At 36.2% G+C, this 26,221-nt stretch overlaps 1 protein-coding gene across 1 annotated transcript in view; it reads left to right on the top strand.

Moving 5' to 3' along the window:
• Positions 1-4,748: 4,748 nt before the first annotated feature.
• SCEL (sciellin) overlaps positions 4,749-26,221 on the top strand; it is a 211,663-nt gene continuing 190,190 nt past the window's right edge. Inside the window, exons 1-2 of the mRNA XM_077750066.1 lie at positions 4,749-4,845; positions 25,635-25,801. The gene's annotated coding sequence lies outside the window, so the exon portion shown is untranslated. The remainder of the gene's footprint in view (positions 4,846-25,634; positions 25,802-26,221) is intronic.

Here is a 26,221-nt window from a genome sequence, read left to right as displayed (position 1 = left end):
ACATTTGCTACCTTTGGATGAGGTCTGTAATACAGAAAACTTGCCTACAGACATTAAAACACAGACACACAGACACAGACACACACACACACATATCGGCAGCATATGTACACACATACACTCACTATTTCTGTATTAAAAACATCTACTAACACACCTGGGAATTTACTATAATAACAATTGTGAAATTTCAGAAATGATAGGTAAAAGGATTATTTCAAATGATGTTAAAATACTTGGCAATCTAATGAGATATCTATACCATACTTTTCACAAAAGTAAATTCCAAATAGATTAAAGATCTAGACATTAAAAAAAGAAACCCACAACTAAATGCCTGAATAAAAAGAATAAAACAGGCTTATAATTGTAGGATAAGAAAAGACTTTCTCAGCATAATTCAAAACCTACAAACTGCAGGAAAAAAGTCAGTGTATTAAAAGTAAGATAAAAACCTTTTATTTGAAAAGATAAAAATAAAATTAAAAGACAAATGAGAGACTGGGAAAAAATATATGTAAAGACAAAAGATGAGTGTCCGGAATATTTTACTAATATTCTACTAATAAGTAGAAGAAGAAAAAGACAACTAGCCAAACAGAAAATCAGCAAAGATTACAAACAGGAAGTTAATGAAAGAGGGAATAAAAGTGTCCAATAAACTCATAGAAAAATTATCCATTTCAATAATTATTAAATAAATGAAAATTAAGCAATAACTAGCTATATTATTAGCCCAATTGATGGGCAACATCTCAAAAGATTCATAACATCTACCCTGGGTAAGAAAACATTGGCACTCTTGTGTCAAGGGTGGTGAATGTGGGTATAGCTTTTTGTAAGGCCAAATGTGACCTTTGACCCAGCAATTTCATGAGGAATTCCACTTGTAGGGGGTTTAGTCCACAGAAATACTTACTTAATTATATATATAAACAGGTATGTCCAAGGATGCTCATTGCAGTGTTGTTTACTAACCAAAAACTGAGGGAGTCAATCAATAAGAAAATGGTTGAACCAACTACAGAATATTTGTTAAAGGAAATTCATATAGCAGATGAAAAGAGAGTAGTAGATTCCTATGTACTGACTTGGAAAAGTACTTATTACAAGTAAAATAAAAAGCACATTGCAAAACCATACTCATAGACTGATTCTGTTTTCATTTGGGGAGAAAAGCCAACAATAATGTATGTCCTTACAATCATAAAATGAAGCCTGGAAGAATATAAAATGATATCTTGATGGTGGCTATGCAGGTGGGGGCTGAAGAAGCAGGAGAGAAGGAAAGGAGGGGTTTCACTTGTTATTTCATATCCATCAAAAAATGAAAGTAAGATTATGAGTGATTTTGGCTTTTTTTACTTTTTTATATTTAACATCTTTTCTATTATAGACATGCATTGCTTTTGTATTAAAAGAATAGATGTAACCTTGAAAAACTAATTCCTGAAGGATGAGTTGAATAGATGATAGACTGGAAGCAGGAAGATCACTTAGGAGGCTTTAAGTGACCATGGGAAGGATGGTGAGGACAGGGACAAAGAGATTGAGGATTGGCTGACAGGGACCCTGGGAAGTGGAGACAACTAATGCGAGGCTATGCTCCCAAATGCCAGTCCACAGCTCTTTTCCAGAGTCTTCCCAAAGGCCCCATGAAAGGTATCATTATCCTATCTCACAGGGCCTAGCTGATAACAAAACTCAGTTTGTCTGGTTCCTATGCAGGCAACCATTTCAGTTCTGATTCCACACTTAATGTGCTTCCACATGAGACCAGATGAAAGCAACATCATCTTTGCCAAGGGCCCCTTGGGCTATTCTCTGCAGGTCAGCAACCTGAAGGTTATAGCACCATTACATCAACCAGCTCCTTGGGGACTGGCAAGGAGCTCTCAGGCTGTCTCCAAGGAAGCCAGCTTTCCTTCCTCTACTGTGCTTGATCCTGATCACTGAGTGTAGTCTGCTTAGTCTGTACTAAAATCTTTTGCTTCCTGTTTACCAAGTCATGCTCATACCTGCAGTCTGCCTTGAATACAGCATTGTCATTGCCCTAAACAGTTATTGTGATCATTGCACATTTCACCTTTGAGCTCCTTCAGGCCTATGAGCTTACCGTTCAACATGCATAATGCAGTGCTCAACACAGAATAAGCAATGTCACATGATGGAAACTGATTCCACACGGGGCACCTCTCTGAAGGTCTTGCTCGCATTTTGCTTGCTTACTAAGAAGCAGGTGTTGAAACATCTGCTTAAATATTGTGAAATCTTTTCACAGATTGAACATTTAGTTCCTGCAGAGTAACTGGGAAAGATCATGTTTACCAAACTGGAGGCGACTTGTATATTGATAGGAGAAGTTGGTAGAATAGCCTGTGTAGCGTTCCAATGAGCACAAGTGTGATATTAACAAAAGGTTTCATGTGTTTAATAGGAAATAGTTTTGATTGTTTCTAGCTTTAAATCTCATTAGTATATTATTACCTAGAATTTTTATTCATTTTATGGTTATATTATATAGAATTGCTACACATAGAAATTTTATGAAAAGCAATTTTGAATAAAATTTAAAATGTATCTGAGAGCTGAATTGGTACAGTAGAGAAGATACATAGATAATGTTGTCCCTTTTTTCTTCTCCAGCAAAAGATTGTAAACCTTTCTAATTTTAAAATTATTGCGTATTCACATAACATCTCCAAGGAGCTGCATATTAGCCAATGAACATGCAGCTGCAACAATCCTATTTTGCTTCTGTACTGCAATAGAAGAACATTTGTTTTAAACAATTAAGATAATCCGGTTACCTCACAGACCCAATGTCTTATTTTGAGTTTCAGTGATTTCTGTCTGATGTCACATAGAAGAAAATATAATTTTGCTTGTCTTTTAGCAGCAGAGAATTTGTAAATTTTGCTGCTCAGTGGCGTGTCTTTAGAGGAAATTTTGAAATTGCACCTTGTGACTTGTACCATTTTGCATATGAGATTATTGATCTGATGTGCTGGTAGCTTTTTCAAGCAAAAGCCTGTGACTGGTTGAAACTGGAAAATTGTTTGTTGTTTGGCCTCCCTGATCTCAATCACTGGTTTTAACAAAAGTGTCTAGTTGCTTAGACATCATGCAGAATAGTTTGGGAATGAAGAAATTACTCCTAATTAAATCTCTGTTACCTTGCTGGGCTCAATTTTCTCCAGTTACCACACACACACACACACACACACACACACACACACACACACACACTGAAATAATAAAATAGAAGCATTTTCATCCATTTTAGAGAAAAATAAAAAGTAATCATAGAGTATTATTAGAACTTTCTCTGTTTTAAGTATTGTGCTGTGTTGAGAGTGAGGCTTACCTAGTAGCTTTGGGGTGACCTCCACAATGACAATGCTTTATTGCTAGTCTAGTGACTTTGAGTCCTAGTCTAGTGACTTCTGAGTCCTAGTCCAACTCTTTAGCACTTATAGAGGAAAGTCACTATTTTCATTTAATTTAGAAGCCTATTGATCTGCCCTTAGTTAGAGGCATAGACTAGCCATATTCAAGCTGCCTACCAAAATTTTAAACTTGAACACCCTGCTACTCAATCATTTTCAAAACCTTCACAGAGATGAACAAAACTAATAAATGTGAATATCTAATACATAAAACTGAGTCTAAAGGAATAATAATCCCATATATATGAGTATCTAATATTCATAGGTATTGGTGATTCTTCAGGTGATTGCCTGAAGAAGATGCCACTTCTCTGTCAGATATTATAAGTCTAACCACTGGGGCAAGCCAGGCCCTGAGAGAGCTATATCGCAATTTTGACTACTCCACACTTGGGTATTAGGACATCAGCCTACCCTTTGAGACCTAATGCGTTTTAGTGTTTGGGCAGCTTAGACTTCTGCTTGCATCCAGTAGCTTGCCTGAAGCAGATTCTAAGGAACCGTGTTCAGGACTGATTGCCTATATTCTTTTGCTGAATGTTCTCTTGCTTCCCTTGTAACTAGCATGCCGGGTCTAATGAAGGACACCTGCCCATTAGTAACTATACCAGACTTGTCCTTAAGGTCAGTGATGAGATTAAGTGAAACAAGTCAGAAAAATAAGTAAAGGAATCAGGAAGGACATTTTCTAATTTTGAACTTAGTAGAGTGGTTTTTCCTGAAAAACTGCATGCCTTGTAATATGCCTTGGGGGAAATTACCCAGTATCTGATTTGGAGAGGGACAAAAAGGTAAATGTTGATGGTCGAAGCAACTCAGGTTGTGTCTTTGATAAAAATTTATCTGCTCGTTGCTTAAATTTTGCTTTTGTTTTATCTATAAAACTATTATCTTCATAGGTGAAACTCTGTTTAGTGATCAGGGGACTTTTTGTTTTTGAAAGCCTTTTAATACCATCCATGACCAAGTTAGTTTAATTTTGGCCTTTTGTGTGTGTGTGAAACTAAAATAACTTTCCCTCTCCCTAATCTGCAGTAACTCAGTTCATTAACTATGAAATCTAATGAAAGTCATTCACAGTTGGTAGCAGAAAACTATAGACATTCTACTCATTTACTGGCTTTTTATAATCAAGGAGACTGAAGCATGTTGTTTCCAGTTGTGCACGCAAAAGGGAAATGCTGATGTTTTTGCTTTGTTTGAACAAGAGTGGTTCCTTTAGTTCCTTTTCTAAACCTTTCTGTGAGAACAAGCTAGTTCCTCTGAGAAAAAAGAACTGCCTACAGCCATATGCACTCATCTGTTTTCTACAAATGTTCTTGGTGTTTTTCACACCCAACTGGTGGGTGCTGGTGGTACCCAGTGGGAGTGGACAGGCCAGGCAGGCCTCAGTCAGGTAAGAAAGAATTTATAATTAAATGTGTAATTATAAGAAAGCTATTACAAAAACTGTTTTCTCATGTATGTTGTAACAAAGATATTTCTCTGCCCTTGCTAATGGGCCACAGTCCTCTGCTGCCTCTGTACTCTGAATTGCTACTTTATAAATGTTTTTTCTTGGACTTTGTTACACATTGTCAAAATAGCTTGTTTGTGTGCTGTTTGCTTCATAGCTGTAAGGTCACACCCCTATGTAGTTCTTGAATTCTTTTGTCAAGAACCTCAACTAATAAACATTCCTACATTTTTGCTTTCTTATTTCTCTCATATTTCAACAACTCCCCTAGGAAAATACATCTGAATTCACAGAGCACTTATTCCACAGGCAGTGTCCTGGATTTGTAAGAAGTTGGGTTGGGATAGAAGGGAAAGGCTCTTTCCTTTTTAATTTCATTTTTCTTGTCCTTCAATGTATATCTATCGTGGCTGTTTCATCTCTAGGTTTTATGAGAACAATATGTGAATGCTAATATTGAATTTCTTTCTAGCATTTTATTTTGACTAAAAATTGTGCAATTCACCATAATGGAGTTTTACCGCATGGTTAACGTAGCAGGTTTAGGCAGCAGGCTTAAGCAATGGAAACCTGAGTAGGGTAAAAGGGCCCGCAGTGACCACCGGGCTGAATGCAAACAGGCACTTAACTTTAGGGGACCCACCTCAAAATATCCATAAGCTTTAGCTGACCAATGGGCTACGTATAACTGATCTCAGGTTATACCAAGAAAAGAATATTCTATATGTTTTCATGCATCCTCACTTCCCCCCTTAACTATGTGGTATGGAATTAAAATTGGGAAAAGTATTCCTATTTGCTACTCTATCCAATGATATAGAATATTGAATTTGTCTATTTACTTGTATAAATGATAGTGACTGTTTAAAAAAATGTCTGGTGATATTTGATATAAATGTTATGTTTTGAGGGTTTCAAAATCATTCGGATGACTTTGTAAGTTGTGAATGTTTTTAAAGCATGACAAAAATGTGTGTGTCTACATATGTGTATGTACAAAACATGGCATAATTAAATTTTTTTTTATATTTAGTTTTGAGAGAGAGAGCGTGAGCAGGGAGCGGGGGGCAGAGAGAGGAGGCAGAGGATTCAAAGCAGGCTCTATCACAGAACCCAATGCGGGGCTCAAATCCATTAACGCAAGATCAAGACCTGAGCTGAAATTGGTGGCTTAACTGACTGAGTCACCCGGGGGCCCTGGCATAATTTTTAGTAGGTTTAACATTCCCTGAGTCATAAATATATAAAATCAGCTTCTAGAAGGAGTATATATACTTAAATAACTATTGCCCAAGGTCACACACTATATTAGTTTGCTGGGGATGTCATAACAGGGCTGGGGAGCTTAAACAACTGAAATTTATTTTTCTAATAATTTTGAAGGCTTCAAACCTGAGGTCAGTTTATCAACAGAGCTAGTTTCTTCTGCAGCCTATCATCTTGGCTTGCAGATGGCCACTCTCTCCCTGGGTCATGTCTATCACCTAATCTCCTCCTCCTCTCTTTTTACTTTTTAACTTTTAAAAAATTCTAGTATAATTAATGAACAGTATTATATTAGTTTTAGGTATATCATTTAGTGATTCAAGAATTCTGTACATTACTCAGTGCTCATCATGATAACTGTACTCTTAATCCCCATTATCTATTTTACCCATTGGCCCACCCTCCCCTCTGGGAACCATCAGTTTGTTCTCTATAGTTAAGAGTGTTTTTTGTTTGCTTTGTTTGTGTCTTTTTTCTGTGTTCATTTGTTTTATTTCTTAAATTCTACATATGAATAAAATCATATGGTATTTATTTTTCTCTGACTTATTTTGCTTAGCATTATATCCTCTAGATCCATCCATATTGTTTCAAATAGAAAGATTTCATTCTTTTTTATGGGTGAGTAATATTCCATTCATATATATGTATCTTACATCTTCTTCATCCATTCATCAGTGGACACTTGGGCTGCTTCCATATATTGGCTATTATAAATAATGCTACAAAAAAATAAGAGTGCATATATCCTTTGAAATTAGTGTTTTCATATTTTTTGAGTAAATACCCAGTGATGGAATTATTGGATCATATGATAATTCTATTTTTCACTTTTTGAGGAAACTCCCTACTGTTTTCCACAGTGGCTGAACCAGTTTGCATTCCTAACAACCATGCACAAAGGTTCCTTTTTCTCTATATCCTTGTCCACATTTGTTGTTTCTTGTATTTTTGATTTTAGCCATTCTGACAGGTGTGAGGTGATATCCCATTGTGGTTTTGATTTGCATTTTCCTGATGACTAATGATGTTGATCATCTTTTGCTGTTTCTCTGGCCATCTGTATGTCTTCTGCCCATTTTTAATTGGATTATTTGGTATTTTTGGTGTTGAGTTGTATCAATTCTTCATATACTTTGCACTAACTCTTTATCTGATATGTCATTGGCAAATATCTTCTCCCATTCAGTAGATTGTCTTTTAATTTTGTTGATTGTTTCTTTTGCTGTGCAGAAGCTTTTTATTTTGATATAAGTCCCAATAATTTATTTTTTCTTTTGTTTCCCTTGCCTCAGGAGACATATCTTGAAAAATGTTGTTATAGCCAATGTCAGAGGAATTACTGTCTGTGCTCTCTTCTAGGATTTTTATAGTTTCAGGTCTCACATTTAGATATTTAATCCATTTTGAGTTTTATTTTATTTCTGTAAGTGGTCCAGTTTCATTGTTCAGAATGTAGTTGTCCAGTTTTCCCAACACCATTTGTTGAAGAGTCTATGTTTTTCTCCATTGCATATTCTTGCCTTCTTTGTTGAAGATTAGTTGAACATATAATTTTGGGTTTATTTCTGGGTTCTCTGTTGTGTTCCATTGATCTATAGTATAGTTTGATATCAGGTATTTTGACACCTCCAGTTTTGTTCTTCTTTTTCTTTTTTAAGTTTGTTTACTTATTTTGAGAGAGAGAGAGAAAGAGAAAGAGAGAGAGTTGGGGAGGGGCAGAGAGAGGGGGAGAGAGAGAACCCCAAGCAGGCTTTGCACTTATAGCACGGAGACCAACGTGGGGCTTGAATTCATTAACTGAGAAATCATGACCTGATCTAAAATCAGGAGTTGGGTGCTTAACCAACTGAGCCATCCAGGACCCCCTGTTCTTTTTCAAGATTGTTTTGGCTGTCCAGGTCTTTTGCAGTTCGATACAAATTTTAGGATTATTTGTTCTAGCTCTGTGAAAAATGCTTTTGATATTTTGATGGGATTGCATTAAATCTGTAGATTCCTTTGGGTAGTATGGACATTTTAATAATATTGATTTTCCCAATCCATGAGTATGGAATATCTTTCCATTTGTTTGTGTCATCTTTCATCAGTGTTTTATAGTTTTCAGAGTATAGGTCTTTCACCTCCTTAGTTAAGTAATTCCTAGGTATTTGATTATTTTTGGTGCAATTGTAAATGGGATTATTTTCTTAATTTCTCTTTTCTGTTGTTTCATTATTAGGATATAAAAATGCAACAGATTTCTGCACAATAATTTTGTATCCTGTGGCTTTACCGAATTCATTTATCAGTTCTAGTAGATTTTTGGTGGAGTCTTTAGGATTTTCTATATATAGTATTATGTCATCTGCAATAGTGAAAGCTTTACTTCTTCCTTACGAATTTGGATGCCTTTAATTTCCTTTATTGTCTGATTGCTGTGGCTAGGACTTCCAATACCATGTTGAGTAAAACTGTTGAGAATGGGCATCCTTGTCTTGTTCCTGACCTTAGGGGGAAACACTCTTAGTTTTTCACTATTGAGTATGATGTTTTTTGCGGGTTTTTCATTTATGGCCTCTATTACGTGGAAGTTCCCTTTAAACCTATTTTGTTGAGGATTTTTATCCTGAATGGATCTTGAGTTAGTCAAATGCCTTTTCATTATCTATTGAAATGATCATATGGGTTTTTATCCTTTCTCTTGTTGATATGATATATCACACTGATTGATTTGCAAATACTGAACCACCCTTGCATCCCCAAAATAAATCCCATTTGATCATGGTGAATGATTTTTTAATGTGTTCTTGGATATGGTGTGCTAATATTTGTTGAGGATTTTTGCATCTATGTTCATCAGAGATATCAACCTATAGTTCTTTTTTTTTATAGTGTCTTTAATTTTTTTAATGTTGTATCTTTTATTTTTGAGAGAGACAGAATGTGAGTGGGACAGAGGGAGAGAGGGAGACACAGAATGCAAAGCAGGCTCCATTTTCTGAGCTGTCAGCACAGAGCCTGATGCAGGGCTCAAACTCACAAACTGCGAGATCACAACTAGGGCTGAAATTGGAGGCTTAACTGACTGAGCCACCTAGTGTCTTTATTTGGTTTGGGTATCAGGGTAATGCTGGCATAATGAATGAATTTGGAAGCTTCCCTTCTTTCTCTTCTATTTTTTAGAACAGTTTGAGAAGAAAATATATTAATTCTTCTTTAAATATATAGTAGAACTCATCTGTGAAGCCATCTAGTCTTAGAGTTTTGTTTGTTGGGAATGTTTTGATTACTAACTCAACTTCATTGCTGGTAATCTGGTCTGCTCAAATGGTCTATTTCTTTCTTATTCAATTTGGGAGGTTGTATGTTTCTAGAAATTTATCCATTTCTTCCAGGTTGTTCAGTTTGTTGGCATATAATTTTTCATATTATTCTCTTACAATTCTTTGTATTTCTGTGATGTTGATTGTTATTTCTCTTCTTTCATTTCTGATTATGTTTATTTGAGTCCTTTATTTTTTTTTTAATCTGGGTAATGGTGTATTTTGTTGATCTCTTCAGAGAACTAGCTCCTGGTTTCATTGTTTTGTTCCATTGTATTTTTAGTTTCTATTTCATTCTACTCTAATCTTTATTATTTCCTTCCTTAACGCTGTCTTTGGATTGTGTTTATTTTTCTTTTTCTAGTTCCTTTAGGTGTAGATTTAGGTTGTTTTACAAGATTTTTCTTGCTTCTGGAGATAGACCTGTATTGCTATAAACTTTCATCCTAGGACACCTTTTCTTGCATCCCAAAGATTTTGGACCACTGTGTTTTCACTTTCATTTGTCTCCATATGTTTTTGGATTTTCTCTCTGATTTCTTGGTTGACCCATTCACTATTTAGTAGCATGTTATTTAACTTCTATGTATTTATGTTCTTTCCAGATTTTTTTCTTGTGGTTCATTTGTAGTTTCCTACCATTGTAGTAGGAAAAGATGCATATGATTTTGATCTTTTTAAAAAAATTTTTAATGTTTATTTATTTTTGAAAGGAAGAGAGCACGAGCAGGGGAGGGGCAGAGAGAGAGGGAGACACAGAATCTGAATCAGGCTCCAAGCTCTGAGCTGTCAGCACAGAGCCTGACATGGGGCTCAAACTCACAAACCATGAGATCATGACCTGAGCAGAAGTTAGACATTTAACTGACTGAACCATCCAGACGCCCCTGATCTTTTTTAATTTGTTCTGAGTTGTTTTGTGGCCTCATATGTGATCTATTCTGAAGAATGTTCCATGTGCACTTGAAAAGAATGTATAGTCCACTGTTTTAGGATAGAAAGTTCTGAATATATCAGTTATATCCAGCTGGTCCAATGTGTCATTTAAAACCACTGTTTCCTTGTTGAATTTCTGTTTGGATGAACTATCCATTGATGTCAGTGGAGTGTTAAAAAATCCCCTACTATTTTTGTACTCCCATCAGTTACTTCTATTATGTTTGTTATTAGCTGCTTTGTATATTAGGGTGCTTCTGTGTTGTGTCCATAAATATATATAATCGTTATATCTTATTTAACTGTTCTCTTTATGAATATGTAGTATCTTTCTTTGTCTCTTGTTACAGTCTTTAAAATAAAGACTGTTTTGTCTGAAATAAGTATTGCTAACCTGGCTTTCTTTTCACTTCCTTTTGTATGATAAATGTTTTTCCAGCCTATCACTTTCAATCTGCATGTGTCTTTAGTTTGAAGTTAGTCTTTCCTGGGCAGCGTATAAAAGGGTCTTGTTTCTTATCCATTCCACCATCCTATGATTTTGATTGGCGTATTTAGCCTATTTACATTCAAAGTTACTATTGTACTTGTTGCCATTTTGTTACTTATTTTGTGTTTGTTTTTGGAGTTCTTCTCTATCCTTTTCTTCTCTTGCTCTTTTCTATCACTGTTTGCTGGCTTTCTTTAGTGCTCTACTTGGATTCCTTTCTTTTTATTTTTGCATATCTATTACCAGTGTTTGCTTTGTGGTTACCATTAGGTTTCTATATAGCATGCATATGACAGCCTATATTAAGTTGATGGTCACTTAAATTTGAACCCATTTTAAAAGCACTAAGTTTTTAATCCCTTCCATATTCTAGGTATATGGTAACATACATCACATAATTTTATTTTGGGAATCCCTTAACTGATTTTTTAGAGATATCACTTTTTTTTTTTTTTTTTTTACCACTTGTGCTTCCTAGTTTTCTCATACCTGCTTATGATCCTTCCTCTCCACTCAGAGTCCCCTTTAACATTTCTTTGGTTTTATTTATTTTTTTAATGTTTTTTATTATTTATTTTTGAGAAAGAGAGAGAGACAATGTGAGCAGGGGAGGGTCAGAGAGACAGAGAGAGAGACACAGAATCTGACAGGCTCCAGTCTCTGTCAGCACAGAGTCTGACGCGGGGCTCGAACCCACGAACTGTGAGATCCTGAGCTGAGCCAAAGTCAGATGCTTAACCGACTGAGCCACCCAGGCACTCTGCCCCCCTTTAATATTTCTTATAAAGCTGGTTTAGTGGTGATAGATTCCTTTCTTTTACTTGTGTTTGTCTTAGAAGCTCTTTATCTCTCCTTTTACTCTGAATGATTGCCTTGCTGTATGGAGTAGTCTTGGTTGCAGATTTTTTTCTTCCAGCACTTTGAATATGTCATGCCACTCATTTCTAGCCTGCTAAGTTTCTGCTGAAAAATCAAGTGATAACGTTAGGGTGTGTCCCTTGTATGTAACTGTGTTTTTTTTTTTTTTCTCATGCTGCTTTTAAACTTCTCTATTTATCAGTACTTTTTGCTGTTTTAATTAAAACATAGTAATTACTATGTGTCTTGGTGTGGACCTTCTTGTGTTAATTTTGTTGGTGGCTTTCTCTGCTTTTGAATCTGAATGTCTGTTTTCTTCCCCCAATTTAGGAAATTTTCAGCTATTATTTCTTCAAATACATTCCCTCTGTCTTCTCCTTCTGGAATAACCAAAAAGTGAATGTTATTATTCTTAATGGTATCACTGAGTTCCCTTAATCTATCATCATTTATTATTATTATTTTTTCTTTCTATTGTTTAGCTTGATTGCTTTCCTTTTCTTTCTCCTCCAGGTCACTAACCCATTCTGCTTCATTTGGTGTACTATTTATTCCCTCTAATATATTTTTAATTTCAGTTATTGAGTTTTTCATCCCTGATGTTTTAAATACATTTTCTATCTCTTTGTTGAGTGTCTCACTGAGGACTTCCATTGTTTTCTTAAGTCCTTTAAGTATCTTTATGAACATTACTTTATTTATTTAATAAATTTTTAAAAAATTTAAATTTATATCCAAATTAGCTAGCATATAGTGCCAGAATGATTTTAGGTGTAAAATCCAGTGATTTGTCCCCTACATATTACACCCAGTGCTCACCCCAACAAGTGTTTTCCTTAATGCCCCTTACCCATTTAGCCCATGCCCCCACCCACAATCCCTCCAGCAACCCTAAGTTTGTTCCTTATATTTAAGAGTCTCTTATGTTTTGTCCGCCTTCCTGCTTTTATATTATTTTTGCTTCCCTTCCCATATGTTCATCTGTTTTGTATCTTAAATTCCACATATGAGTGAAGTCATATGATATTTGTCTTTTTCTGACTAACTTATTTTGCTTATCATAATACACTCTAGTTCTGNCTTTATATATTCATCTGTTGATGGACATTTGGGCTCTTTCCATACTTTGGCTATTGTTGATGGCACTGCTATAAACATTGGGTTGCATGTGCTCTTTTGAAACAGCACATCTATATCCTTTGGGTAAATACCTATGTTGCAATTGTTAGGTTGTAGAGTAGTTCTATTTTTAATTTTTTGAGGAACCTCCATACTGTTTTTCAGAGAGGCTGCATCAGTGGCATTCCCACCAACAGCGCAAAAGGGTTCCTCTTTCTCTACATCTTCACCAACATCTGTTGTTTCCTGAGTTGTTAATTTTATCCATTCTTACAGGTGTGAGGTGGTATCTCATTGTGGTTTTGATTTGTATTTCCTTGGAGATGACTGATGTTGAGCATTTTTTCATATGTCTATCAGCCTTCTTGATGTCTTCTTTGGAGAAGTGTCTATTCATGTCTTTTACCCATTTCTTCACTGGATTATTTGTTTTTTTGGGTGTTGAGTTTGATAAGTTCTTTATAGATTTTTGGATACTAACACTTTATCTGATGTGTCATTTGGAAATATCTTCTCCAATTCCATCAGTTGCCTTTTAGTTTTGTTGGTTGTTTCCCTTGATATTCAGAAGCTTTTATCTTGATGAGGTCCCAATAGTTCAATTTTGCTTTTGTTTCCCTTGCCTCCAGAGACATTCTGAGTAAGAAATTGCTGTGGCCGAGGTCAAAGAGGTTTTTGCCTGCTTTCTTCTGTAGGATTTTGATAGCTTCCTGTCTTATGTCTACATCTTTCCTCCACTTTGAGTTTATTTTTGTGTATGGTGTAAGAAAGTGGTCCAAGTTTATTCTTCTGCATGTTACTGTCCAGTTTTCCCAGCACCATTTACTGAGGAGGCTGTCTTTATTCCATTGGATATTCTTTCTTGCTTTGTCAAAGATTAGTTGACCATACATTTGTGGGTTCATTTCTGCACTCTCTATTCTGTTCCATTTATGTGTCTGTTTTTGTGCCTGTACCATGCTGTCTTGATGATTACAGATTTGTACTACCTCTTGAAGTCTGGAATTGTGATACCTTCAGCTTTGGTTTTCTTTTTCATGGCTGCTTTGGCTATTCAGGGTCTTTACTGGTTCCATACAACTTTTAGGATTGTTTGTTCTAGCTCTGTGAAAAATGATGGTGTTATTTTGATAGAGATTGCATTGAATATGTAGATTGCTTTGGGTAGTATTGACATTTTAACAATATTTGTTCTTCCAATCCTTAAGCATGAAATAGTTTTCCATTTTTTTTGTGTGTCTTCTTCAGTTTATTTCATAAGCTTTCTAGTTTTCAGCGTACAGATTTTTCACCTCTTTGGTTGGGTTTATTCCTAGGTATTTTCTGGGTTTTGGTGCAATTGTAAATGGGATTGATGCCTTGATTTCTCTTTCTGTTGCTTCATTATTGAAGTGCTTCATTATAGAAATGTGACAGATTTCTGTGCACTGATTTTATATCCTGCAACTTTGATGAATTTATGAATAAGTTCTAGCAGATTTTTGGTGGAGTATTTTGGATTTTCCATTATGACCATTACTTTAAATTCTGTATCAGGTGTATTACTTATCTCTGTTTTGTTTAGCTGTCTTGCTGCCATTTTGTCCTCTTTTTTTCCATTTCATGCATTTTGTCTAAACCTCCATGTTCCTTCTGTGTGTTAGGAAATGAGCTACATCTCATGATCTTGAAAGTAGTGGTCTTAGGAAGAAGAGGTCCTATAGTGCCCTGCAGTGCATTTTTCCCTGTTCCCCAGAACCTGGCACTGCAGGGGTGTCTCCTATGTGTGTTGCATGCATTCTACTGTTATGGCTAAGCCATGTTTGCCTTCAGTTCAGTTATCTACAATGTCTTATTTGCCTGTGGTGGGTAGGATTTGGTCCTGTATTGTTAATGGGGCAGTCTGGGGCCACCTTGAGTTTGAGTCTGGGACCACTTTGAGCTTGAGTTGGTTCAGACCAAGCTTTTGCCAGGGCTGTGGTCTCACTGAACTGCAAGGTGCTGTTCATTTGTTGGCCCTTGGAAAGCTTTCATTGGTGGGTATAACCTGCAGTCAGAGTGGCTGTTTGTCCGCAGCCCACTGCTGGGCTGCAGTTAATCTGGCATGTATTGTTATCTTCCCCTCTCTTTCAGGTAGGAATTACTCTTAGGTAGTGCTGGCTCCAGTAGAGGCTGCTTGCCCACTGCTATGCTTGTGATACTGCTTTGGAAAACTGAGAGGCCCAGGTGGAGGAAGTGGGTCTGCAGATGAATGCAGTAGCAGGATGCTGTTGTCAAGCTGAGTGGAGAGTGTTTGTACTGTGCTGGTTCCTGCAGCTCTCTGTGTATCTAGGATAGGGGTTAGAAGAGGGAAATGGCACCTGCCAGCTTTTTTGTTCTTCTAGAAGCTTCCTAAAGATCACTGACTCTCCAGTACAAGTTCTGAAATTAATAAATAAACCTCCTTCTTGTATACCCCAGGGCTTTACAAACTGCTGCTTCTATGCTATATCTCAGAGGGGATGTTTGTTATACTATCTCTTTAAGAGTGGAGGCTCAGTTTCTTTTGGCCACTGATTTAAGAAAAAATTTTTTAATTTGAATGTTTATTTATTTTTGAGAGAGAAAGAAACAGAGCACAAGCAAGGAAGGGGCAGAGAGAGAGAGAGAGGGACACACAGAATCCGAAGCAGGCTCCAGGCTCTGAGCTGTCAGCACAGAGCCTGATGTGGGGCTTGAGCCCACAAACTGCAAAATCATGACCTGAGCAGAAGTCAGACATTTAACTGACTGAGCCACCCAGGTGCCCCATTGGCCACTGATTTTTAAAGTTCCAAGACTTAAGCCCCGTTGATCATAAGAATTGATGAAGTTAAGCCCCTCTGATTTTCAAAGCCAAGTGTTATGGAGCCAAGTGCTATGTCTTCCTAGTGCAGGCACCCCATGCCCGCAGTGCATGGTGTCAGGTCTGCTCCTCTCCCTTCTCCCTACTGGTAGTGTCCCTCTTTTCTATGGACAGTCTTGAGGGTCAGTTTGTTTCCCTACTATGCCTCTGTCCTTCCTACCCTTTTTGATGTGGCTTCTTCCCTGCATTTAGCTGTAGAGAATCTATTTAGCCAGTTTTTAGGTTATTTTCTGGGTTTTTTATTTACACTGATGTGGATATTATCTACTTGTATCTGTGGGATAAGGTGAGCCCAAGATCGTCCTTCTCTGCCATTTTCTCCTGAAGTCTCCTTAATCTCTTCTAATAAGGATACCCATCATATTGGACTAGGGCCCACCCTAATGACCTCATTTTACTCTAATTACCTCTTTAAATACCATCTCTTTAAATATGGCCACATTCTGAAGTACTGAGAGTTTGATCTTCAACATATGAATTTTTAGGGAACAAACTTTATCTCGTAACACATACTCAGGGTCATATAAATGATGCAAATAAATTGCTTTAGAAAAATTCAGAATTGTGAGATACTCCAGATATTGAATATGGTAAAATTCACATAAAATTGATTACTTTAAAAAGAGCCATCCTTCCCAGAGCACACAGAGATAAAATGGGGCAATCCTGATGAAGTGATAAGAAAATAGTAAATAAAATGATGGGACACATTTTGTTCTTTCATAAAAAGCACTTAGAAGAGTAAGCAGGTACTTTGGTATGATACTTCAATTCCATTTTTGGAGACAAAGCCAGCAGCTTATGAGTCTTCTGATGGATCTGCCCATTTGAAAGAACCAAATTTGCTGCAGTGAATTTTGCAGTGCTCTTAGGTACTGCTATGCCTAGCACACAGACATTAATGCATCCTGTTTGAGACAAAAACAAGCAAACAAACAAAAAAAAACCCAAAAAATCACAATCCAGTATTTTGAAAAGCTTATTGTTCTCAAAAAAGAATGTGTTCCATAAAATGAGGATGACATATTTTACATGTGAAGTAAACAAAACATGCTACGTTCCATAGGGTCCTAGTTGGACTATTCTAGAAGAAAGGCTTACCCCAAAGTAAAAGTCTAAAAATTGGAGCCAAAATGTAATCCTTTTATGAAAGCAGACAATGTTCACAGTAATCCTTTTATTGCCTTATCAACAAAGATGAAACTGCTCAAATTGATAGGAACTCACTTGGGCTGGTGGCTTAGTAAACCTAATTTGGCCCCATCATTATTCTAGTGCTACAGGTGGAAATATGGACCTGGGACAGGGAAAAATCCCTGATAAGGAAGATCAGATGTGCAGATAAGAGGACTCATTCATTAGAAGACAATGTAATGAAACATCATGTGGAGTCTGATGGAAAAATGGATAGAAGCGCCTTTGAATTTCCAGGCATAGAAAACAATAAAGAAATTACACTTTAAGTTATTCATCTGTTTGCATAAATATTTGCTAATGTAATGCCTTATACATTTCTCACTATCCATTACCATTTCAGATGAATTGTGCTACTGGAGAATTTTTTAAATTTAGCTTTCAAATCCCAAATAATAGCACTAGTGAGGCAAGATGAATGTTTTCACGAAAAGCAGAATGTGGGAATGCTTAGTGATGACAGTTAAAATGCTTTTTTCTTTCTAACATAGTATTGTTTCAATTGTAAAGTCATTGAATCCAATTATCTATTAGCAACATGTGAATTTATTTAATGATAGTGTACAGTTTTAGTAGGGGTTACTGAAAGTTTTCTAAGACTGTTGATTCATCTCAAATCACATTGTTTTATAGATGTGAGTAAAACACATTGTTAAGTTTTAACAAAAAATCCACAGCTAATTACAGGTAGGAAATAATTATATTACATGACTATTTTCATTGCTGGTGTTGGTTTTTGTCTTATATCCAGCCAAACGATGTGCTGCTTAGCAACACACTTCCTGTAGTCAAGGAAACATTGTCACACACTTAGAAGAAGAGATAGAAATGGATAATTGAAGGCTATCCTTGAGGTACTGAGAAGATACTTGTAGGGAGGAAGTAACTGTCCTCTAGTTTAATTAAATTTCAAAGGAATTTCAATAACAACTTAAATGATTAAGGTTGGAAAGACATTTTTTTGATGTCACTGATGCCTAAACTTCGTTAGAGAGTTTATAGATGGAGATGTCACCTTGAGTTTCAAGGCTCAAATATGTGTGTGTGTGTGTGTGTGTGTGTGTGTGTTTAGGGTTAAAGTAAATTCTAAGATTCTATGCCAGAGAGATGGATAGGCTTTCTAAAGGGGATCTAAGAAAGGTTAAGAAATATGGAAAGAAGAGAAGCCTGAAGGGCAAAGTTTCTTATTCTCTTTCCCATGTGTGTCAGTAATTACATAAAGGGATCCAAAAAATATTTGTGGATCTGCCCCACTCTGTCCCAAGCCAACAGAAGAACATATAAAAAAAACACTGGGTGTTTGTGTTTATGTTTTATTTGTATTTTTAAACATTTTTTTATGTTCATTTATTTTTGAGAGAGAGAGACAGAGTACTACCCGGGGCAGAGAGGGGCAAGGCAGAGAGAGAGAGAGAGACACAGAATCTGAAGCAAGCTCCAGGTTCTGAGCTGTCAGCACAAACCCACAAACTGTGAGATCATGACCTGAGCCAAAGTCAGATGCATATCTGACTGAGCCATCCAGGTGCCCCTGTGTGTGTTCATTTAACTGCAGAGGAGCTTCAAGGAAAGCAACTCAATTCATATTTTTAAATATTGAGATTGAAGTATTTACTTTAAAGTTGCTTGTTGTCATTGTTGATATTGGTTTTGAGTAGTTTTACTATGAAATACTTGGGTATTTTGTTGTTCTTGTTCTGCTTGAGATTCATAAAATTTCTTAAATGTGTGACATGTTGTCTTTTATTAGTTTTGATCATTTCTCAGCCAGTTCCTCTTCATTATTATTTCTGCATCATTCCCCTCCTTTTTCCTTTTTCCCTTCCTCCTACCCTCCCTCCCCTTCTCTCTCTTCTCTCTCTTTCTCTCCCTCTCTCGCTCTCTCATTCTCTTGGCATTCTTTTTCTGGAATACTTACAAATATGTTAGGTTTTTCATCATGCCCTATATGTTTATACTCCACCATTTTTTAAAATATATTTTTTCTCCATGCTTTATTGGATCCATTCTATTGACCTTTCTTCCAGTTTCAAATCCTTTCATCTGTTGTGTCTAATTTGTGTTAATCCTGTCTACTGAATTTAAAATATTTATTATAGTACTACCCATTTATAGAGTGTTTATTTAAATTTAATAATTTCTTGAAGATTCCAGTTCTCTGGTGAAATCATTCATCCTGTCATGTGTTTCCACAGATATATTTATGATAATTTCAAAAACTATTTATAATAACTCTAACATCTGGATCACCTGGAGCTCTGCCTCCATTGTCTATTCTTTCTTTTATTTGCCAGGTATTTGGTCCTTTCCAGGAATGCCTGGGAGTTTTCAACTGAGCACAAGACATTGTGGTGAAAAATTGTAGTGATAATTTGACACTTTCACAGACATTATCTTCTTCCAAGGAGGACTTCCCTGCCCCCCAACTTTTCTAATTTTATTAGATTAAGGGAATATTACCTGACTCCTACCTGGGGTTTATTTGACTCAAAGACAGGTTTCAGTCCTTGGTAAGTTTTTTTCTATTTTTGGTTCGTATTTTTTCTTATATTATGGTCCTGGATTCTTAATTAGAAGTATGAGAGATTTGCTAGGGATCCCCCTCCTTGCATGGGCCCGATTTTCAGTAGTAACACTATTGAAATCCCTGGCAGCCTTTAAACACTGCTTTCTGCTTGGTTTCTCTCCTCCTTTGTAGCTCAGAAATCCTCCAATTCCTGGGGAAAAGTGCTACAGCATGTTGGGTTCATATCAGTGAACTTCCTTTCTCTCTCAGATCTTGGCACTTTAAATATTGACTGCCGTGGTAGCTTCCCGATTTCTCCAAAGAGATTTTCTTTTTAAATTTTGTCTAAATTTAGAATTGTTGTCATATTCAAGTTGGAATCCAGTAAGTTCTTTACTATTATTGAAATGATATAATTTTCTTTTATCAGAACAATGAATTTTCTCCTTATGTTCCTGATACTTTTTTAGTTACCCTTTGAAAAAAGCAACTTTAGCATTCAAACATCAGTCCTCCCAGGCTCATTACTTGGCTTTCTTTGCCACTTTCTGTTGCCACCATTTTGCTTCTACCCTAACATTGATTGCTTCTTGTATTTTTTTTTCAGTTCATTTTAAATTCATCTGCTCCTCTCCAGCCACTTTTTATTTTTCCTTTTAGTTTGCTGCAAAATTTTAGTATCTATTGCTGTATAAGTAACCACCTTAAAAGATAGTGGATTAAACCAATGATTTATTATTTCTCTTATGGGTTGGTTGGCAATTCTTCTGCTCCACGTAGTGTCTATCAGCTGGGGCCACATGGCTGTAATTAGTTTGTAGCTGCTGGGTCTGGAACATCAAAAATAGTCTTACTCACATGTTCGGTGCCTCAGCTGTGGTGGGCTAAGTGGCTAGGGTACCTTGATTCTCTTCCGTGTACATCCATTTCTCTAGCAGTCTAGATTGTCTTTCCAAAAGCTTGACAACTGGCTTTCCAGAGAGAAATGGGTGCTGCCATGTTTCCTAAATTCTGAGTCCAGAGAACTGTCACAGTGTCTATCACTTCTGCCACATCCTTTAGGTCAAAATAAGTCACAAGTCCAGGCCAGAACCAAGATGACAGGAAATAGATTCCCCTTCCTGAAGGGAAGAGGGGCATGCACATAAGAGGAATTGTTGGTGGCCATCTTTAAAAGCAATCTACCATAGTGCATATTTGTATAAAAGCATATTCCTTTTTCAGTACAATCTACTGATAGTACATTGCTTGTTTGGCTTCTGCCCCAGATTTTTTTTTCTACCAGCAACTAAATTCAGTTACTTTCCATCAGTAGGCTCAGGCAAAGCATAAGCACTGGGCTCAGTATCAATTTAAAACAGAAAATTTTACTTGCACCTTTCCTAATTACTCATCCCAGTTTTAATAATTCTATTTCTGTCTCTCTCCATCTCTCTCCTTTTTGAGTCAAACCTACCTAAGATCTCTTCTTATTACCTCTTTTTATATTTCCTGAACCTCAGTGCTTTCTGAGACTGCAACATCTTGCCCTTCTTGGTTCTGTGCAGATCATTTTTTCTTGATTACATTTCCCTTATATCTTCAGAACATTGGCATCTTCTCAGCAGTCTCTTCCTAGTATTGTGAAAAATACCTGCCCTGCTTCCAATGGGAGGCCCTCTGTTCCAGGTATTGCTCTTACTGTTTTTTAATAGAATTAATCTTTTTATTTCCAAAATGAATTGATAGCTCCAGATCTATTTTTTGAATTTTAGTTAGTTAGTTAGTTAGTTAGTTAGTTAGAGATAGAGTACGAGTTGGGAGAGGGAGACAGAGGGAGAGACAGAAAATCCCAAGCAGGCTCCACACTCAGCTCAGAGCCCCACCTGGGGCTGGAATCCATGACCCTGGGATCATGACCTGAGCTGAAATCAAGAGTTAGATGCTGGACCAACTGAACCACCCAGGTGCCCTGATTAATTGATTTTTAAGTAGGCTTCATTTCCACTGCAGAGCCCAATGTGGGGCTTGAACTCATGATCCTGAGATCAAGACCTGAGCTGAGAACAAGAATCAGATGCTCAGGGGCGCCTGGGTTGCTTAGTCGGTTAAGCGTCCGACTTTCACTTAGGTCCTGATCTCGCGGTTCATGGGTTCGAGCCCTGTGTCGGGCTCTGTGCTGACTGCCAGCTCGGAGCCTGGAGCCTGTTTCAGTCTGTGACTCCCTCTCTCTCTGGCCCTCCCCTGCTCACGCTGTCTCTCTCTCTCTCCTAGAAATAAATAAAACATTAAAAATTTAAAAAAAAAAAAGAATCAGATGCTCAACCGACTGAGCCATTCAGGTGCCCCTATGATTTTGTTTTGGTTTTTTATTTAAACAGCATAAAACATGCAGTCCTGGGATACAATGGAGTCCATAGGTTATAAATGGTCTATGTGTATAGAAAGTTTTACTAATTTTAATAGCTTCCATTATATCTTTTGAAAATGAAAATTTGTTCTTGGGTAGAAACAAATTTGGCCAGATTTTCTCAGTTTGGCTGTAATATTATGCTATTAGAATATATGTTTTAATTTGTCACAGTTTTCACAAAATAGAACAGGTATAGATTTAAAGCAAATCTATGTTATATTCCAGTTATTTAAAAAGTAAGATATTATTCTGTGAAATGCTTGAGACACTGTAAGTCTCACCTAATGTTATGTAATATAAAATAAAATATAAACATTCACCTCTAAACAATCTCACTAAGCACATAAAATTTGTCTTTTACAATTTAGAATTTTTTTGGCTAATGAAAAAAATTTTAAGTTAAATAATGAGTATATTATTATGCAGGTCTTTGGGGAAAAAAAAGTGTGTCATGACTGTATTACTTTACTGGGTAAAGAAAACATGAATATATATTATTACTAGATAAAAAGAGGAAGTCAGGACCCCTTTGAAAGGGCTTTGAAACTTTATTAGGTTTTCAGGATAGAAAAGTCCCTGTTGGAATAACAAAGCACTAAGAGGATTCTTAGCAGCAGGTAACGCTTTGATGGTTGGCTACATTTTAGCCACTAGAATGAAGATTTTTTTCCCAGAGTCATATATTAGTTTATTTGTCAACAAAACTTATTTCTCATAAAGACTAGGTAGAAACTGTCCTTTGAAGATTTATCATGCTTTTCAATTAAAAAACTCCCATAGTCAAAATGTCACTGACATCTGAGATATCGAATTCTTGTACTCTCTGTTTTGTCTGATTGCCAATTGCTCTCTGAACCTTGGTGGATTTCAATAATTAAGTCAAGTTGATGAATCACTTGTATTTCTGATTCCAATCCTATTAATTTAAGTGGATGAGAAGTTCATTGTGAAGATGAAAAGATTATTTTCAGTAGACTTATGCAAATCATTACCAGTTATTGCTTGGTGTAATTTCATTACAAGTAAAATTGAACAAAAAATTAAACTAAGAATTCTTTGGGATAGTCATCAATTATGTGGGTACTAGTTTTTCTAAAATGTGCTCTTGAAGTTTAGTTTTGACAATTTCCATCACCATATCTATAGCACCATATTCTTTCCCCAAGTTTCAAAACAAATTTTAAAAACCCACCTAACAAATACTATGGGAAAACAATGTTTAACAATCCATCATTATTTAGCATAGGGGCTCCAATGGTTGAAGAAAATGGAGGTTTTAAAACAATGATGATTTTGTTAATGGCAACATATAATTAAGGTCTCCAAAATTTGTTTCAAATTTTATACTTTAAGCTGACACAAAATGCACATTATCAATGAAGTTACGCTTTTGGTTTCGACCTAAATCTTGATTTACTATTATCATTTTTTGTGGGGGGGGGGGAGGTGGTTCTAGTATCTTCATTAGCTTTCTTTTTCCTTTCTGATAAAATTCGCTTTTATTTTTCATTTCAGTAAAGTTTTTCCACACTACTGTTCATTCATGTTGTTTAATACTGGCCACATTTACTATTATCCCTTCCATTCCACTCATGCCTCCTACTTTTATTCACTCTGACCCTCTGGCCTGGAGCTCCTGTGGGTATCTGTGTTTGTAGCAGTCTTTTTGTAATTTTAAGCTGACCTTTCAGTGATTCATCCAAGATTCATTAGCACCTATTCTGTGCCAATTAGCATGTTAGATTTTGGAGATAAGATAATGATGGTCCTTTGAAGCTCTTTGAAGCTAGGGGTTATGCCTTGTTCATCCTCATATCCCTCATGCTTGACACACACCTGCTCATGGCTGAACTTCCATAAAATTGTCATTAAAGTATCCTAGGGTGCCTGGGTGGCTCAGTCAGTTAAGTGTCGGAGTTCTGCTCAGGTCATGGTATCATGGTTTGTGGGTTCAAGCCCCATGTCAGGCTCTGTGCTGACAGCTCAAAACCTGAAGCCTGCTTCGGATTCTGTATCTCCCTCTCTCTCTGCCCCTCACCCACTCATGCTCTGTTTCTCTGTCTCTGTCTCTCTCTCAAAATAAATAAACATAGAAAAAAATTTTTTAAGTATCCCAAAAAAAGCCCATCTTCCTGTGAAGTATCGCATCTGTATTGACCCATTCCTTTTAGTTCTAATAATGTTATTCAAATGTTGGGGGTTGTTCCATGTACCAGTTAATAAAATATTGTTCTTAGAGTTTCAAATGAAATTCACTACTGTGGCAGCAAATTGCCCAAGCATAAGGAACACATACTGTGCAAACATTGTTTCAGGTACTTGATTGCTTTATTAAACTGTTTTTTTAAAAAAATTTTTTCTAATGTTTATTTTTGGGAGAGAGAGAGAGAGAGAGTGAGTGAGAGTGCAGGGGAAGGGCAGAAAGAGAGGGAGACAGAATCTGAAGCAAGCTCCAGGCTCTGAGTTGTCAGCACAGAGCCCAATGTGGGGCTTGAACTCACCAACTGTGAGGTCATGATCTGAGCCAAAGCTGAACTTAACCGACTGAGCCACCCAGGTGCCCCAAGCTGGATTTTAATGCAGCATTTGGTTGAATTGCTGACTTTCTGGACAGGATGTCTGCTGTGGATAAAGCAGTCTGTGCAGCACTAGCTTCATGAAGCTACACCTTAAGCATACCTTTTATTTTGTGACCCAGAGGCCAAAAGTTTGAGGAATACAGAATGTAAAATGAAATTAGGTTGTGTATTTAAAAATCATACGGTATAATTATTTATATTCATATCACAATAGAAAAGAATACCATGTGGCAAGATATGTAACTTCAAGACATTTGTGAAATTAAATTAATTTGATTATTTATGAGTAAAATAATATTTTTAAACTTTATAAATGCATTCCAGAAAAATAGAAATATTTCCTGACCCTTCTTCTGTCGGTAATCAAAATGAAATTGAACTGGGATGACAAAGTCACATTCAGTTATTCAGTTATTCACTTTCTGACCTTACAATCTTGGCTTAATAGAGTTTCTTTCCACACTAGTTACCAGAACTATGAAACTACTATCAATAAATTTATACTTGAAAAAGCCAATTTGTGTATTGTATGGCATTGGGTTACAGTCCTTTTCAAATCTCTAAAATTTCGTTCTTTGTTTCACCCAACATTCTTGTGAAGAGTGAGTATTTATGCTAACTTTAATAGGCCTCATTTGTTTTTCTAGATAATGTATGATTTAGTCTTCATGCTTTGCAGATCTTTTCCTTTTTCAAGATCAGACTTGCTCAATGCCATTCCTTCCTTCCATTGTTTTATTTGTGAGGAAATTACCCCTTTCAAGAGCAAAGAAGTTGATAAAAGATAACTCACAGAAACATTTGCTTTAGGTTGTTTACCAAAAGAGGGTATGAGAGGAGTCTATATCCAAGGTAAGACTTAAGAAACTGAGAAGAAAAAGGAAGGAAAGGGAAATCTAACAAGCTAAGAAACAAAGACCTGGAATTTGACATTAAAAATACATATCTTATCTATCCATTCCTGACATATTCATCATAATTTCTACCGAAGTTCATGATCCATAGAATTTCATATAAACTCAAAATATTATTAATATTGACTTCCACTGAAAATAATTTTTGTCAACCACCTTCTTATTAAAATGTTTTAGAACTAAACCCATAACAATTACATCTACAAAAATGCCATTCGGTTTTCTAAAAGAACATTAATCTACTTAGAATTACGAGCTAACTTTTTAATGCATGTGTTTACATAGTTGCTTTTTTTTTCCCCTATAGGGAGCATGATGTACTGGAAAGAATATGAGATTCTGGGATTAGGAGAACTGGGCATGAGTCCCAGACTCTGCACTACAAGCTGTATGACCTTGGGGAAGTCACTTCATCCATCTGAGGCTTGTTTTTCTTGCCTGTCAAATGAAAAATTAAAGACACCAACACTTCAGGTGGAGTATGCAGATTAAATGAGTAATATATGTGGAAATGCTTTGTTAGTTGTAAAGCATCATGCAAATGATAGTTAATTTATTTCAGATTAACTCAAATATTGCTCTAAATTGGTAAGATGCAAACAAAACAAGTGACTATTAATGTCCATAGTAGCCCTGGTTCTATCTAGAAAAATTTTCCTTAGAAAACTAGGCTTTTAATCAGCAAATTGTCAATGGCTTTAGACTCTTTTAAAAAAGAATCATTACATATTTGAATCATTTAATTAGGAAAATAATACAATCCTCCTTTAAGAGAACCCTCTTCACACTGAATCATTTACTCTAATCTCAAGTTTGATCCTATCCCCACATTCTGAAACCAAGCTTGTCCTTTGGAGAATCCTCTTAAGCTGTGGATTGTATAAGTGAGGAAGA

The sequence above is a fragment of the Crocuta crocuta genome, unplaced genomic scaffold (assembly GCF_008692635.1).
Source record: "Crocuta crocuta isolate KB4526 unplaced genomic scaffold, BGI_CrCroc_1.0 scaffold189, whole genome shotgun sequence".
Classification (NCBI taxonomy): Eukaryota; Metazoa; Chordata; class Mammalia; order Carnivora; family Hyaenidae; genus Crocuta; species Crocuta crocuta.
This window is presented reverse-complemented; position numbering and strand designations above follow the sequence as displayed.